At 37.1% G+C, this 16,844-nt stretch overlaps 1 protein-coding gene across 1 annotated transcript in view; it reads right to left on the minus strand.

Moving 5' to 3' along the window:
- Positions 1 to 16,844, minus strand: part of AGBL1 (AGBL carboxypeptidase 1) — a 4,745,443-nt gene that overhangs the window by 4,000,325 nt on the left and 728,274 nt on the right. The gene's annotated exons all lie outside the window — the stretch shown is intronic.

The raw sequence follows: 16,844 nt of genomic DNA on the forward strand, positions 1-16,844 counted from the left end.
AGGAATGTAGAAAGATACGAAAGAGAAATTGTTTGAATGCAAAAAAAAAAAAAAAAAAAAAAACATTTAACATCAAGATCTAGGCACACAATATCAGGAGGATATGTTTCCATAAGAGGAAGATACTTGATTAAGGTGGGAGACAAAAAAATACAATAAATGGAAAAGAGGTCGAACTACAACTTTGAAAACTGAAAAAAAAATAAAAACAAGCTGGATAGATAAATTAAACAGTGTGAAACAACATCAAGAAAAAATAGTAATGATGACCTGAGAACACTTTGGCATGAACGTTTGGCTTTTTTTTAATCTTTTATTATATACCCTTTAAAGTTAGAGGTCCACCAGCATGGTTTGTTTTGAGTTTACTTCTAGTAGGTAAAGCATTCTCCATGTGACCATTTACATGGTTGTACATGGTTACTATGAACTATTCCACATAGATTGCTGTGAACTCTGAATTAGGAGGGGCACCAAATTTTGGCAGGCTTTCACGTAATAGGATGTAATTTGCTTTGGAATAGTTCCTTAATGCCACAGGGTTTACACGGATTAGAAAATGAGTTTTTTTGAAGGAGAAATCATTGTGGTCCGACCTCACCATTAAGGTGGGGGGGTGCAGTGTTCTCTCATTTTGGTGAGTATCAGGTCCAGTATGTTTGAACCTCTGGTTGATGTGTGCACTATCTGGGGTTTGGCATTAGACCAGGTTTGATAGTGCTAAGACATACTAATACCGCTGTTCAATGCACAAACTAGCTGTTCTGAGCTTGCTCCACACAGTGGGCTTGTTTAGCTTCACTACGTTACAGGTTTCAATACTAATAGTACTTTTATAAATAAACTTTGCTGTCTAGACATTTGTGTCTGTACAGGGAATTGCTATTTACTGTTGCTGCTGCTGCTGTGTGATGAGCAGCTCCATGCCAACTAGCAAATCTATGCCAGCAGAAAAAAAAAAGGAAAACTAAGTGATAAGCCCTTTGACCAATAAAAAATATTCTTTAGGACTTAAAAGAGTGCTTCCCAAATCAGATAGACTAGGCAAACACTCCCTGCCACAACATGAGTGACTCGAGTCTTCTTAGTGTAAAACCACAACAAAAAAGAACTTCACAAGTGCAATGCAAAAACAAACACCTTATTCACTAGCTAGACTGCACTTCTATAAGGCAATTTCAATGCAAGCAGAATTATCAACAACCAGCCAGAGGAAAGACATGCCTTTTTTAACAACTATGCTTTTAAATACTGATAGATTTACTACTCAACAAGTCAAATGACAACAGAAATACTCAGTCTAGGGAATTTAAACCACTTCTGCAACATCAACAGGATGGTTTGAAGAGACAGTTATATCTCATAGAGGAAACCTTTGCTCTGGAACAAAAATTCATTCCCGTACATATTCAAGTGCAACTTGGATCTATGGATGGGAAACAGAAAATTTACCACAGGACTGCCAGCTCTACTGTTAATGGACAGAGGCAGTTTCTAAATGCTTTATCTCATACATGGTTCTGCTTAAATTATCTATGGTATGATCCCATTTATTCTCATTAGGGGTAATATTTAATTATAGACCAAGGAATGGATAAGATCAATCTCTAATCAAATTGGATGGGTAAATTTGAGTGCAAAAAGGGAAGCTGTTTATCTTTAAGGTGGATTTTTGGTTAACAATATTAACCTTGATTTTTTTTATCCTGAATAGATTCTCCATATATATTACAGCCCTTCTGGACATTGGAATGAATGTTTTCAATACAAAATGAAATGCTCTTTCTTAATACTCGGCAAAAACACAGCTGAACTGTCTTTGCCGTTTCAATAATTCCATAGATGGCATGCCACTTTCAAAATACTGGACCATCCTTTACTTCCTTTAACAAACTCGGTATGATCATCATGAATTAACATAGGAATGTAGAAGTTAATCCTAACTTTCTAGTCTACAAAAATAATTTATATTTTATGATCAGTATTTAACTCAAAAAATGGTGTACAGATCATAAAGGTGAAGGGTTCTTATCAGGCTTAAATGCTGCAGCAACAGTAAGGAAGATAGATTCACTATGAGACAATCCTACCCAGTTGCCAAAATAGTTCCAAGAGTTAGGGACTTGATGAGGGAGATTAAATAAATATATGTGTGTGTGCATGTGTGTGTGTGTGTGTGTGTGTGTGTGTGTGTGTGTGTGTGTGTGTGTGTGTGTGTGTGTGTGTGTGTGTGTGTGTGTGTACAGATGTGTAATGTTATCAGCATTATAATGACATGTGTTGATGACTTCCTGACCTTCTTGGCAGGTGGAAGGCCAAGATTAGAACTGGAGTATCATCATGTACTGTAAGTAGCCCTCCTTTTACCTACATACACAGCCTGCCAGTGCATGTCATCCACATATCTAACATAGTCCATCTTATCTCTCTCCAGTCTCAACAGAACATGATGCTATGGCAGAGAATGTGCAGCTGCATAAGAGGAGGATAAAGTGCCTTAGAGAGCACTGGGTGAGTTTGCCTGCCTAATACAATACAGGTTTGCATGTTAACACTACTGTGAACAGGTAAACCCATTACCGTAAGTCTTGTGAATCTGTTAACCAGCTATACCTGTGGTCTGTCAGATTATAGGTTTTGTCCAGTACTGTAGATTTTGTGCTATGTTCATTAGTTCAAGGGGTCCAGTATGACTGTTTAATCTTATACCAATGTGTGTGCATAGAGCTTTGGTGGAATTGCAAAATTAGCTCAACTCATTAAGCTATTGTCTTTCAGATTTCTTGTGCTGATGGCTGTGGGTCCCCCCACCCCCACCCATTCTTATTGTAACATCAGTGATAATTTGGGATGGGTGCTTATGGTAGTTTCAAATTACGTACCTATAAAGTTATAAGGGAAGCACATGTATGAGCTGTGTTTTTTTCTTTGCATCTCTACACCTGTCTCCCACACTCTGATTCTAATATACATCGTATTACATACATTCCAAGCTTATAGTAGTAGGACATCAGAATACATTTAGTCCTGTTTGCCGAGTTCCATAGTTCAGCATTAGCAGTATGACTGCGTGATGTTGACACCTGTGTGTTGTTTTGTAGGCTTGTGTCTGAAGTTATAGAAGTAGCTCAACCAATTAAGACCTTGCCTTTCTGATTACAAGACAATTGTGGATTCTGTCCATGGCTGTATAGTGTACCATCACTGGATGTTTAGTGGGGGTATTTTTGATCTTCTGAGTATAGTATCTGTAACATTATCAGGTACAAAGGTATGGATGAGTTGCATTTTTTTCATAGGATCTATAACTTCCACCCCTTTCTTGCCATTCTTTGTATTACTCCATTTATTTTATTTATTATATTGGCTTTCTCCACTTATCTTACAATTACATGCAGCAGCATCTAGACCTTCACCTCTCTCTCCAGCAAAGCCTATCAGTCCCCGATATGTGACACCAACAACCACAACATCTGCACCCCAGTCTGCCACTGTCAACTCCACACCTGAAACAGCAGCTGCAGGGCATACTCAAGCCAGTCTTACACAAGATATTGGGATGCTGTTCCTACCTGTAGCAGTGAAGATTGCTATCTTCACCTGCAGCAGTGGAAGTGGAACATTTGCCATACACAGACATTGTGGGGCAGATGATTGACTAGTAGCCAGATGCCCACATCTGCCATCTCAAAAGCCAAGCAGCCCACTGAGTCACATGCCCCATCCTTACTCCACCATTGTTGTGAGTGGCAACTAAGCTCTCATTGAACTGTAGCTGGTAGGGATGCACAACAGCATATTAGCACTTGTGATAGACTATATATATATATATATATATATATATATATATATATATATATATATATATATATATATTTATATATCTAAAATTAACCGCACTCAAAAAAATTGAACGAAGAAAAGAAATTTTATCTAAGAAATGAACTTCATAACAATAAAAGCATTCAAAAAAATAGTAAATCACACCAACAACTCTTGTAGAACTTTAGCGCTTTTGTCTTACTTATTATCAAGACTTCTTCAGAAAGACATGTTTCATAAGTATGAGCAACCATTTCCACTTCCTTTATATACATTAGTTCTAGCAGGCCATTTAAATTAACAACAGTTCCTTTCCAATAGTAAAGTGTGAACAAGCACTCACACACCGATACCAAAGCATAGTAGGACTCTCTACCTGACTCCTCCACCTTCCTCCGTTCCCTTCTTTACTTACCTTTGGAGGCAAAGACTCATAAGTTACATGTTTATATTAGAATCATCACAGCATGACTGTCATCCTTCCCGGTCCCCCCCCCCAAATTTTTTTTTTTTTTTTTTTTTGCACACAATCCCTTTTTGCACACAGTCACTTTTTGCACACAATCTCTTTTTTCACACAATCCCCTTTTTTGCACACGATCCCTTTTTGCACACAATCCCTTTTAGTATGCACACGGCACCACAAGGCTATTACTGTCTGTCTAATTTACCTTATGTAACTGCGATTGTAATGTTAATGAAAATGCACACAGCACCCTGCTTGTTCACACTTTACTATTGGAAAGGAACTGTTGTTAATTTAAATGGCCTGCTAGAACTAATGTATATAAAGGAAGTGAAAATGGTTGCTCATTCTTATGAAACATGTCTTTCTGAAGAAGTCTTGGCAATAAATAAGACGAAAGCGCTAAAGTTCTGCAAGAGTTGTTGGTGTGATTTACTATTTTTTTGAATGCTTTTATTGTCACGAAGTTCATTTCTTAGTATATATATATATATATATATATATATATATATATATATATATATATATACATGCATAAATACATACATGAGTGTGTGTGTGTGTGTGTGTGGGGGGGGGGGGAGTTCCATTGGTATGGTCAATAGGGAGTTTGGTTGACATATCTTTAATTACTGCATTTGGTCGATTATACAGATAGTCAATGGGTATATGAGATTGATAACCCTGGGTAGGGGAATATTCCTTTACCTTGGGGATTGTGCAGTCTCAGAGTTACTATTGATAATTAGCTGGGGGGTGGTAGATGGTGATTGCTCCCCCTGCAAAAAGTGATGTTTTATTATTTTAAAGTTGCTCAGCACATGCATACTAAGAATTCAACATTTCCATTTTTGATATAGAGTGCTTTACCTTTAGGATGTCAGCATTCATATTGGTCAATGACCAAATTAAGTTAAATCATACTCACACACACACACACACACACACACACACACACACACTCACTCACTCACAAATATATATATATATATATATATATATATATGTGTGTGTGTGTGTGTATATATAAATAGGCATACATACACACGCAGCTATGTGTAAGATAATCAATGCTGCAAAACATCTTCAAGAAAATCTGTTGCTATCGTATCTTAGAAAACTTTACCTTCTTCAACCACACTGACAGCTAAGTTAACTAGTCAACTGTTGTCATTATAACCCTGCATCAAGAGCAACAGGGTTTTCTGAGTCTACCCCTAATAGCTGATATATTATCTAAAACAATGACTTTTGTTTCATACCATTCTTTTGATTTAACATTAAATAATATGCAATTCAAAAAATCAGCTGGAAAAGTATTAATGAAATACATTATATTATAAATGTTGTGAGATATCTGGTACATCTTTTTTATGTCATTTTTGCTGTGAGATTATGAGTAGATAGACTATCATCCAGGCCTCAAGACAAAACATTCTATGTGGCTATCCTGAAAGTACACATAGTATGCAGGCATAAGAGCCCAAGAGACTTCTGGGTTCCATTTGCTGCTGAAAACACAATTTGAAAGAATATCAATCAACAGTGAATATATTTCACCCATGCCTTATAATTCAGTAGGCAGCTAAGGACCTGGAAATGAAATTGCTGAATATAGCATTTAGCTCCAGATGTAGAAAAATCCATTGCATTTTGCATTAAATTTTCAAAATAATTGAAAACATCGGCACATAATAAAAGCATGCCTAGTGTGATATATTTGCTAAAATGTCTACATTTAAAGAAAAATGCAGCACTATGGCAGGCTTCTATTACATTTAGATGAAATAGCATGACAAAAAATATTTGTTTTGTTTCCTTGCATTAACAATATCAAATGTCAAAGAGGAAAATTGCATTTACTAACTTTTCCAAACTTAGTTACTTCCATTCCATTGACTGGGTGCATTTCATTTGCTGCTATGTATAATTTTTACTACATGGTACTTTCTTGGTATTACCTCTGATATGCATGTGCTTTCTTCATGTTCTTCACAATAAATATTTTTTGATGGTATACTCTTCCAGTACCTCCCAGGTTTGATTACTGTTACTGATTATGTTACAACTATTTTCTCAGTCCTCTTCTTTCCCTGACAGTCTCTCCCTAGCAACTAATTCATTGGAATTCTACCTTCCCCACTGTTATCTCTTTTCCTACTACCTCTGAATTCTTCTAAACTACATAATAACTGTTCCTAATCTCCTTACTTATTTTTCACATTTGGTTTTTTTTTTTTTGCTGTTTGCTTTTATGTCTGAGTGTTTAAATTTTTTAGTTTGTCTAAATTTTTGATAGTTTTTATCACTTTTAGTTATTAGTGTTAATGGAGCTTTTCTCCTCAGGCCTCTGCTGAAAATGGACATGTATCCAGCCAGACTAGCCCGGTTAACAAATGTAAAATAAATAAAATAAAAATAAAATTACAACGGCAGGTGGAATCATTCCTTTGCTATTTGCCTACACATGCAACCTGCTGTGAAATGTAGATCCCCCCCCCCCGTTATTTAATATGAAACCTCATTAGTATTTTACAGACCAGCAATATGCTTTCTGGTAATCTTCCTTATTGACTATATCACCATAAAAAAACAAAATCCTTGATATATCACCAGATAAACAATCATTTTTGCTCTGTCTTACAACCACAAAACTCCATCTGACACCACTCCATCTGTAAAATTAAAATCTCCATTAAATAAAGCAGTGTCACTTTCAAAAAAGAAAACTTTCATTTGATCAGCATTTTCTTAGTTATCTTTCTGTTTATTTAAGAGTAAAGCTATGCTCATGTACTGCAAGTAGCTGCCATGCAATTGGTATTCTTCATATTCCGTGATTATTTAAAAATAATTTTGACATCAATAGCTATATAGTAACTAAATAATTCACAAACTGGGAGTCAGGGTCCAAATTAAAACTTAACTTTTGTTAGCAAAAAATAAAAATTGGTGCCTAGACATACTGTCTCTTCATTAAATATATTTATCAGCAGGCATGCATTAGCAGGGCTGTACATTTTAAAGTCAGATTGTGCATGCAATTTGTACTGATTATGGTAAGACTCACCACTAAACTGTTGCTACAGATAGATTTACTCACAAATAGTGCAGCTTTATTATTTATTTATTTGCATTTGTTTACCGAGATAGTCCACTGGGCTATAAGGAGCTTCTACATGATGGTCCAGCCACAATGTATACCTGTCTTCAGTAGTAGGTAAGTCTGGCTCCATCTTTGGCCAGATCCTCACGCTCATAAGTTAAACTATGCTGTATCAGAGTACTTCCTGATACAGATACGTTCTTTGTCTGAAAAATCTGCCAGATGAGCAACTTATGTTCCCAGAAATGTAATATATAGGATGAAGTATTCTTCAGCCACTGATGCTATGCCATTGAGAAAATGTATGATAACTTGTGTTTTTGATTTTTCCCCTTGATTATGTCTGTTTTATTCATGAGAAATGATATTGAATAAAGTAACAAACAAAAATATTGATAAAAGGACTTTTTGATGTAAAAAAGTAGATGTGCTGCCACTTTTCCCCTTTTCTCTATTTTTTTGCAGTCTTGCTACTGAAGTAGTAATGTTGGCAAGTTTATTTTTGTTTGTCTCTTTGTTTTGGCTGGGCTATTCAGACCTTTTGATAAGTGATAATAACACTATACTACCATAAACAAGAAAAAATTTAACTAGTGAATCAGCCTCATTTGATGGATATTTTAGCTGTTGTATATGATATATATTTCTCCATTTTTGCCAGTAGAATGTTTTAATTATGAAACTAATATTTGATGAGCAGCCCCTGTGAAGTATGCTTTGCAAGGTATAAATAACATTGTGGCATTTGCACAGTTATCTATATGGTATTTAGGAGATCAATTAGCCCTTTTAAGTTCAAAAAAGGATTTCATCAATAAATTCTACACTCTCAAATGATGTAGAGCTACAACACAGTCCCCCAGATGAAAGAGCAGGCTGAAGTGACAAGATGCCTTTCCTTAACATTGTATCTTATGAAATGCAGTGCATTTCCATAACATTGTATCTTAACTGATAAGATACACTGTTGAGGTAATGCACTAGATGCATGTTAACTAGTCATTCAGGGGAAAAAATCCTTCAGTTAAATTAATATAAGTGATTGCATATTTAGCTGGTGACAAAAAATATGGGAAATAAGTTGATGAATATTTCAAAAAAAGAAGAAAGAAATGTGCAAATATATAAGCATTTAGCATGTGTAAATTTAATGTCTGTGAATATCAATACAAATTTTAACATACTGACTATTATCAACTGTCAATAAGAAAAGTATTATCCTAATTCCCCACCTCAACCCCCCTACAAATCCTTAGCTATCTGCCTACTAACATGGAGCCCCCGTGATATCTGGGACCCAAATAGTTTGAGGTATGTAGCTAGACTTGTAAGGCCATAGTGGGAACTTAGGTAAATTCAGCTTTTTAAACTGAGTAACTTTTTTTGCCTAAGAAATTGGGCTGGAATCCAAGAGTTGCTTTCAGTGTTACATCTGCCTGATTCAGAAAAGACTTGTTTTCAGTGCAAGGGATTTACTTTGGGGTAAGGCCTATCAATAAACAGGCTTACTACTGGGATCAGATTCCAAAGCACCTGTTCTCCCTGTAAGTGGTCACTTATACTGAGAGCAAGTCTTTTGAAATAGGGGGCCAAAGTGTAACAGAACTGTTTCACTCAAGGTATTAAACTATTTTTTAAGCCAATACGTTGTTGTTTGTCTTTCGGCTTTTCCCAGTTAGGGGTCGCCACAGCAGAACTCCGGACCGCTAATGATTGGCAGTAGATTTTCACAAACGCCAAGGTGCTAGCTCAATTTCCAACCTTCAATGAAGGCACGCCCATTTACACATGTCTTTCGAATGCCCACCCAACCGCAGGGAGGACATGCAGACTCCACACAGAAGGCACTCCCCACACTCCAGCCGAGAATCGAACAGGAGAACCTCTTGCTGTGAGGCAACAACGCTACCAGTGCACCACCGCGGATACATTTTTTAAGCCAATATAAATGCTTGAATTAGAGAGAGATAACTTCTCATTAGTCCAGCAATGTTAGTTTCTTCAAATTGACTAAATGATTGAGAGAAACAACAGCTGTACAATTTTTGTTCTTCCTGACTATACATGTGATGAAGCATATGTTTTTTTGTTTGGTTTTTGTTTTGCTGAAAGCTAACCAAGTTGATGTATATATTTATCTTCAAATTTAGTAAACATTTTTATTTTGATTTACCTTACTGCTGTTTTTACATTTGGAGATTTATATTGTGGAGTTCTTTTGAAAAAATTATTATCTAGTATCCTTGGCCTCTATTTCCTGTATTTGTGCAACTAGATGTATTTGGCCTATAGCTTCCCACTACATTAAAACTAAACATATACTGTCCTTTTGCTTTTCTGTGAGCATCCCACAGAAACTAGAAGCTTCAGACACCTCTGTAGCATCCGTTTGGTAGAATGACAGTTTTAAATAAAACCAGATAGCTAGTGCTGATGTTTGATAATGTTTTTTCCTTTCCCAATATGTGCAGTAACATCAAAGTCAGTTATATTATGTCAAATGATGCAGAGGGTAATGACTCCAGCATGGTGAATGGAGAGCTATGATTCCATCCCATAATAAAGCTATTCTGGCTGTTAAGCTTTTGTCATCAGTATGATTCAGTTGTCTGAGCTTTGACATTCTATACATACCTTGAAACACAAACTGTCTTGCATAACTATAAGAACAATAATTGACAATAACCTGAGTAAACAAACACTAAAACAAATGTACTTCTAGAAGTAATGTTAGTGAACAAATGCACAACAATGAAAAACATAAAAGGAGATTTTTCTGCAGTGATGCAATCCTACATACATCTTTATGTGCAAGTTTCAACTCCCACACCCTTTAATCTTAATAGTCTCAGTTTGAGGTCACTCCACCTTTGAGAAAGAGTAACCATCAAATCAGAAAGAGAAACGTATCTGACTCTTTCCACAGGAGACAGCAGGCTTGGAGGAAAATACAAAACAATAATTCAGTCCCAAAACAAATCATACCTATGGGGTATGATCGATGTTATATGCACTGCTACTACAACATTATATATACACACACACACACACACACACATATATATATATATATATATATATATATATATATATATATATATATATATATATATATATATATATATATATATATATATACAGAGAGAGAGAGAGTGCTATTATTGAACAATGAAGTACAAGTAACTGTTATGCAAAGAATCTGATATCAAACATTTGAATACTGCAGGATCAACTTTTATGAAAGCTTGAAATATTTCCTTACAATAAATATAAATGTAACTGCTTCAAGGATGCTGGCTACCTGATTGCCGTATTAGAAAATCACTATAATGTACTATTTTCTGATACCAGTGAATACTATTGACTTATGGTATATTGTTATTCCAAATTGTTTATATCTTCCCTACTCTATCTATGAAGTTTCTTTATACACTAGTTGTGGTAGCTTGCAACTACACCACTTACAACTGTTTCCACTTAATTCAGCTGGACTATGTCCAAGTGCCTCTGTATTATTGCAAATATTCTGCATAACTGAAATTCAGTTCCACCGTATTTGAAATTGTATGTATGTCTCTTTCATTCTGTTTGCATTTCTCTTATAATATTATAATTGTTGTGTTAGCTATTGGATCAGGTGGTGTCTGAAAAGGATCCTGTATCTGTCCATTAACCAGGTCAATAGACAAAAATAAATAAAAGCCATAAGATTAGGTATCATCAAAACACAACGTCTAAAGAAGTGGCTAAGAAGAACCAGTACAAGACCATGAAATTAAAAGATTGAGGGCTTTCGTTCTTTAATAAAATATAAACAGAACTTTACCAGTATGAAAGTAACAGATCAACAAATTGATTTAAAAACCATAACCAAAGTCACATGTGTTTGTTCCTCCAATCACAAGCTAAGATTTCACCCTTGGACCAATCAAAGCTTTTCCCAAACAAAAATAAAGACGTATATTGTAAAATTCTAAAGCAAATAAGGTGACTTATTAAGACTGCAAATCTTCCACAGATAATAAAAGGTTATGAAAAGTTGAATCTGTGAAAAATGTAACAATGTCCTAAAGCCTCTGTGCTATTGAAAAACACTTAATGTTAATGCTGTCATTAAGCTCTGGGTGCCTGTAGGCACAAAGTCTGATTTTCTAAAAGGCTTCACGAGATTCAAGTTTAACTTTGTAATCACCTGTGAAATTATAACCATCCACAGCTTCCAAAACAAAGAAACTGAATTTCTTAAAATTGACACATACAGAAGAATGTTTAGTTAGTGCGTTGTTCATGTCCTTTTGCCGTATTGCAAGTATATGTTCATAAATAGTGCTGGCATGTGTCTTTTGCAACTTGAACGTGGCAGTATACAACACTCAAAGGTGCCCAAGACATTTTTAATGAGCCTGAGAGATGTTGCAAGTTCTAGATCCTGGTATTATAGTTACAGTGCTACCCAGTACTGACTCATGCAATGCATTCTGTATTATCTCTGGACATTGCATTTCTGAACAATCTTTCGCACAGATAAAGCAGCACAGGACATGACACACAACCTGATTTTGTACAACGCTCCTGAATACCCAGGTGTCACCAGTGGGCTCCAGTGGCTGAAATGAATTCCTCATCCCCCAAACCATCCAAACAATAGGAGAAGTTGGTAACATGGTGACCTGTAGAAATGCACAGAAATGCATCTATCATAAATAGGATGAAAACACAATTATAGATTCATAGGTGATTTCTAGGCAAATGACACAAGAGCCTTTACAAGCCTAGCCAATAATACCCAGGATATGACAATATTATAGCTTAATTTCCCAGATATGAGATGGGGTAATATCAGGGTAGTGGGTCTTTGAGTTTTGGAGCTCTGATTCATTTTACAGACGGCCTCTGTCCATAAGGGACATGGGCAGTAACTCAGGAGTGCTCCCGTCCATTTATTCAAATTCTAAATTAATGTTGGTGTAGAAGCTGTTCAGTTTGACAAGTACAAAGGAGCTACTGGGAGTATTGTTTATACTGCTGATTCTGTAAATGCTGCCTTACATCATGCATAAGCACAACCCAGGAAGTGTGGCAAAAGTAATAGCATATAGAAAAGCACTCCTGGAGGATAACTACTGCCATACACTGGCCCCTGTATAAAATAAGCCACATATGAGTAAGCAGTTTGGTGAATAGTAGTATGTCACATTTCCACAACACAGCAATTTAAGAAAGTAATAATAAAAAAACTAAGACTGTACTTGTCATGCAAAGACAATAGCCAAATGTGGACTGCTTTGTTGTGACGCTGACAGATCCCAAGCAATAAAACCCAGTAGATGGTCATATGTAATAAATGTCCTTATGGATAGGATCTATCAGCCTTTCCATCAAAGGTTTCTTTAGCATCAGGACATGCTATTGTCATTAGTGGAGGCACTGTCTGCCATTTTCCTAGAGTCATGTCAGCATATTACACCAAGACCCTAAAGTCTCCAAAATACTGTACTATTATGCTATGCAATGCATTCACAACTAGCTGGGTGCAGTGTTGGTTCCATTGCATGAATAAAATTGAAATTATGCACTAATACAATTATATTCAAATGCTGTTTTATATTCAAATGCTGTTTAATCTTGATGAAGAATGTTTCACTCCCTGTGAAGGCTATCTGCCAAAAAAAAAAACACTGGGGACAAATACATTGCTTCCAGCAACCTTGGTTGTATAACTAAACTTTTGGAATTATAGTCTACAAAATAACTTGAAAAGAACTTACAAACCTTGTTCCAGTCCACAGAAAGCTATGGTTATTTTTGTTTTTTGTTTTTTTGTATTAGCCTTCCAAAGAAAAGTTTAGTACTTTTTTGATTAAGGTGCTGCTATTTCAAGGTTTGCTCTCAACAAGCCTTAGAAAAGCACAGGCAAATAAAATAGCTTTGTCTGTTATTTTTATTTATTTTTTTTTTGTTAAACATTTAGGTTGTCTGGTTCAACCATGACAAGGGCCTAAGACAAAACACAAAATGCACTGACAATACAAGTAAAATTATTATAAATATACAATCAAGTGTTGGGCTATGTGGCATTTAGACACTGGGCATAATATATCTGTTTAATGTTTATGCTTCTAATTGAAACACCTGAAATACTCAGCACAGTGACCAACTGGTCAGTGTTGTTGCTGCTGCATTACAGTGTTTAGTTCTCCATTTTACTTCCTGGGTAGGATGCTTTCTGTTTGTACAATGCATGTTATTTCTGTGCCCACATGAGCTTTCATAGGGAGTCTTCTTCTACGAGCATCAAAAAGACGTATTGGCAAGATGAACTGGTGACCTTCCAAACAGCCTGTTATAGTGGGCACAATATGTATACATGTAAGGGCATTTGCAACCGGCAGTTAACTGGTGCCCTCTCCAAAAATACTAGCATGCCTTACATTTGATGCTGACACAGTATACACCTGATATCTCCGGTAACACTATGTAAGATGAAATGGTTATCAGAAAAATTAAGCGTTATCTTTTTCCCTGTAGGTATTAGTTATTACTTAGTTATTCCTGTAAGCATTGTATTTTCTTGCAGGCCTATAAACATTTAAAACTTGATGTTATGTGTCTGCATGTTAGCTGTATTCAGTTAAGTTTTATCTGATGTATAACAAAACAGTTGCTTTTGAAAGACTTTAATTGCCTTGGTGTAGTGTGTTATAAAAAATTGTTAAATTTAAATTTTAGAAATCTGTAAACCTCCATAAGATACAAATATTGTTTCCCTTGTGGGTACATCAGCATATCTAATGCTCATAAAATTTATTTCAAAGCACAGGGCCTCCACCACAGATGTAAGCATTTTGACAAAGATAAAAATATGTCTCCCTTTACTAGCATCTAAAGACAATGGAGTGCATACATCTGGTAACAGGAGCTTACATGTACACAGTGAAAGTCTGTAGATGATGGTGACTGCTTTGTTGTCACCTGCCATTTGTGGAAAATGCAAGCCTGCTGCAGGCAGCTCATCAGCAAGAAACATAGACTGGAAACAGTGGCATGGATTGGGGATTAGCTCTGTAGTTAGTGGTGGTGCACATAGTCAAGTCTTCGCTGACATAAAGTATATACGATCATTTTTCACCGAGCTTCATCCCTTAAAGGGTGAAAATTCTAAATGCTGCTTCTGCCATGTAAGTGCATGTGTTACAATGTATATAGTAATTTGTGGGCATATGTACAGTGGAAAATGTTAGATTGCATTGCTCTTTTTATTTATTTGCTAATGCACCTCCAAAGCAGTCATAGGGACATGAAGTTGTTGTTGTTTGTCATAGGTTCATAGGTTCATAGGTTCATACTAGGCTATCTGCCCTAGGGCATTTATAAGCATAGCCAGAATGTGTTTGGCTTTTTGCCACCCATTTTAAATTAATTTTGCTATACCCTTTTTCGAGGTTAGTATACTGTGCCTCTGTATAACAGTGACACAGAAGTGATACCCAGAGTAAACCTATGATCTCCCATCCACTCATCAAGATTCCTCTTGAAGAGAGTCAATGAGGGACTCTGCCTAACCTGGACTGGGATTTTATTCTAGAGTGAAGGGAGCCTCTGGGTTATGAATCTGTCCCTCCAGCATGTCCTATTTATTTCAGTGCTGAGGTTCAAGTCTCTCGAGCGCGTAGCTCGATGGGATTTGGATTTTCTGAGGTGCAGCATGTCCATTAATTCCGGGTTGGACATGGCTTTATATATCAGGCACAGATCGCCTCTGAGCAGGCGGTATGCCACTGAGTAGAGCTGGAGTTTCTTTAAACAGGCAGCATATGGCATCTGTTTGAACCCTTTGATCCTCTTGGTGAGGTACTTTTGGGGTCTTTCCAGTTGCTGCAGGTGTCTGGTAAGGTACATCCCAAAAGGGGCATTGTACTCAATTATGGGCCTGATGAGGGATGAGTAAAGAGGCACGATGACCTCCCCTGATCTAGATGTGAATCCCTTCGTGATTAGGTGGGTTATATAAAATGTTTTTCTAACCACTTTGACCATGTGGTTGTCAAATGAGAGATTGCTATCAACTTGGGTCCCCAGGTCCCTAATTACTCCTTCTGTACTTAATGGATTACCACCTATGTGGTAATTTGTGGGCACTTTGCTTTTGCCAAAGGGGATGACTATACACCTTTTGGCGTTTAGCTTGAGGCCATGGCTCTGGCACCAGTTGTCTGTTTCTATGAGGCCCTTTTGGTGGATGCTTTGTCAGCTGGAGAGTCGATTATGGCACCCAGTTTGCAGTCATCTGCGATCTTGGTGAGCCACAGTCATTCCATGTTGGCCTGTACCTCCGAGAAATATATACCGAACAAGAGAGGTTCCAGGACTAAGCCTTGTGGGACGCCACTTGTAACTGGTTTGGAGTCTGACATGGCTCCAGCAATTCTAACCATGTGGGTTCCGTCCTTGATCCAGTTTGCAACCCATCTATCGTCATATTTAAGCTGGTGAGCTTATCTATAATTCCCGAGTGCGGTATTGTATCGAAGGCTTTTGCGAGGTCCAGGTAGGCTGTGTGGACCACCTTCCCCTCGTCAATGGCCTTGGTGACTGTTTCAAAGAAATCAACCAGGTCTAAGAGGCAGGATCTGCCCTTAACAAAGCCGAACTCGGTAGGATCCAGTGTCTGTAGGTCCCCAATATCTTTATTTATGAGGTCCATGATGATCCTTTCCATAGCTTTGCAGACCAAGCTAGTCAGGCTTATGGGGCGATAGTTTCCAGGATCCATTGAGGCACCACCTTTGTGGAGAGGGACCACTGTTGCTGTACACCACTCTTTGGGTGCATATCCTGTAGTAAGGCTGAGATTGAACAGTAGTTTTATGTTTGGGTTTAGCTCTTCTTGGAGTTCATGTAGGACATAGCCTGGGACACCGTCTGGTCCCATTGATGCTGTGTTTTTTGCTTTGGAGAGGGCGGCTCTTACCTGAGCATCTGAGATGTCAGGGGGGCAGCACTCTGCTGGGATAGATATTTGCCCTTTTGGTGGGGAGGGGGGGAGAAGTTTGTTCTGAACCTGTCAGCTAGGATGTTGGCAATGTCTGTGGGTTCGGTGTATTTTTTGTCATTTTGAACTAATTCTGAGCATATCTGGGAATTCTCACCCAGGTTCCTAACATAACTAAAGAAAGCCTTGTGATTATCCTTAGTGTCCTGTGCAATATTTCTCTTGAAGCTGGCCTTAAACAATTTTATGAGTGCTCGTAGTTTTTTGCCAATACTGATCAGAGATGCCTTCCCTTTTTGGGATTTTGCTCTATCATGTAGTAGATTCCTCCTTCTATTGTATATTTTGTTTATGGCTGGGGTCCACCAGACAGGATGTCTGCCTTTGGAGGATTGGGTCTTGGTTTAATTTGGGATTGCATGATCCATGCATTCCTGAAGGTGTTCATAGAATGCATT

This window comes from Protopterus annectens, chromosome 7.part0 (genome assembly GCF_019279795.1).
Source record: "Protopterus annectens isolate FY-2018-M chromosome 7.part0, PAN1.0, whole genome shotgun sequence".
NCBI classification, from domain to species: Eukaryota; Metazoa; Chordata; order Ceratodontiformes; family Protopteridae; genus Protopterus; species Protopterus annectens.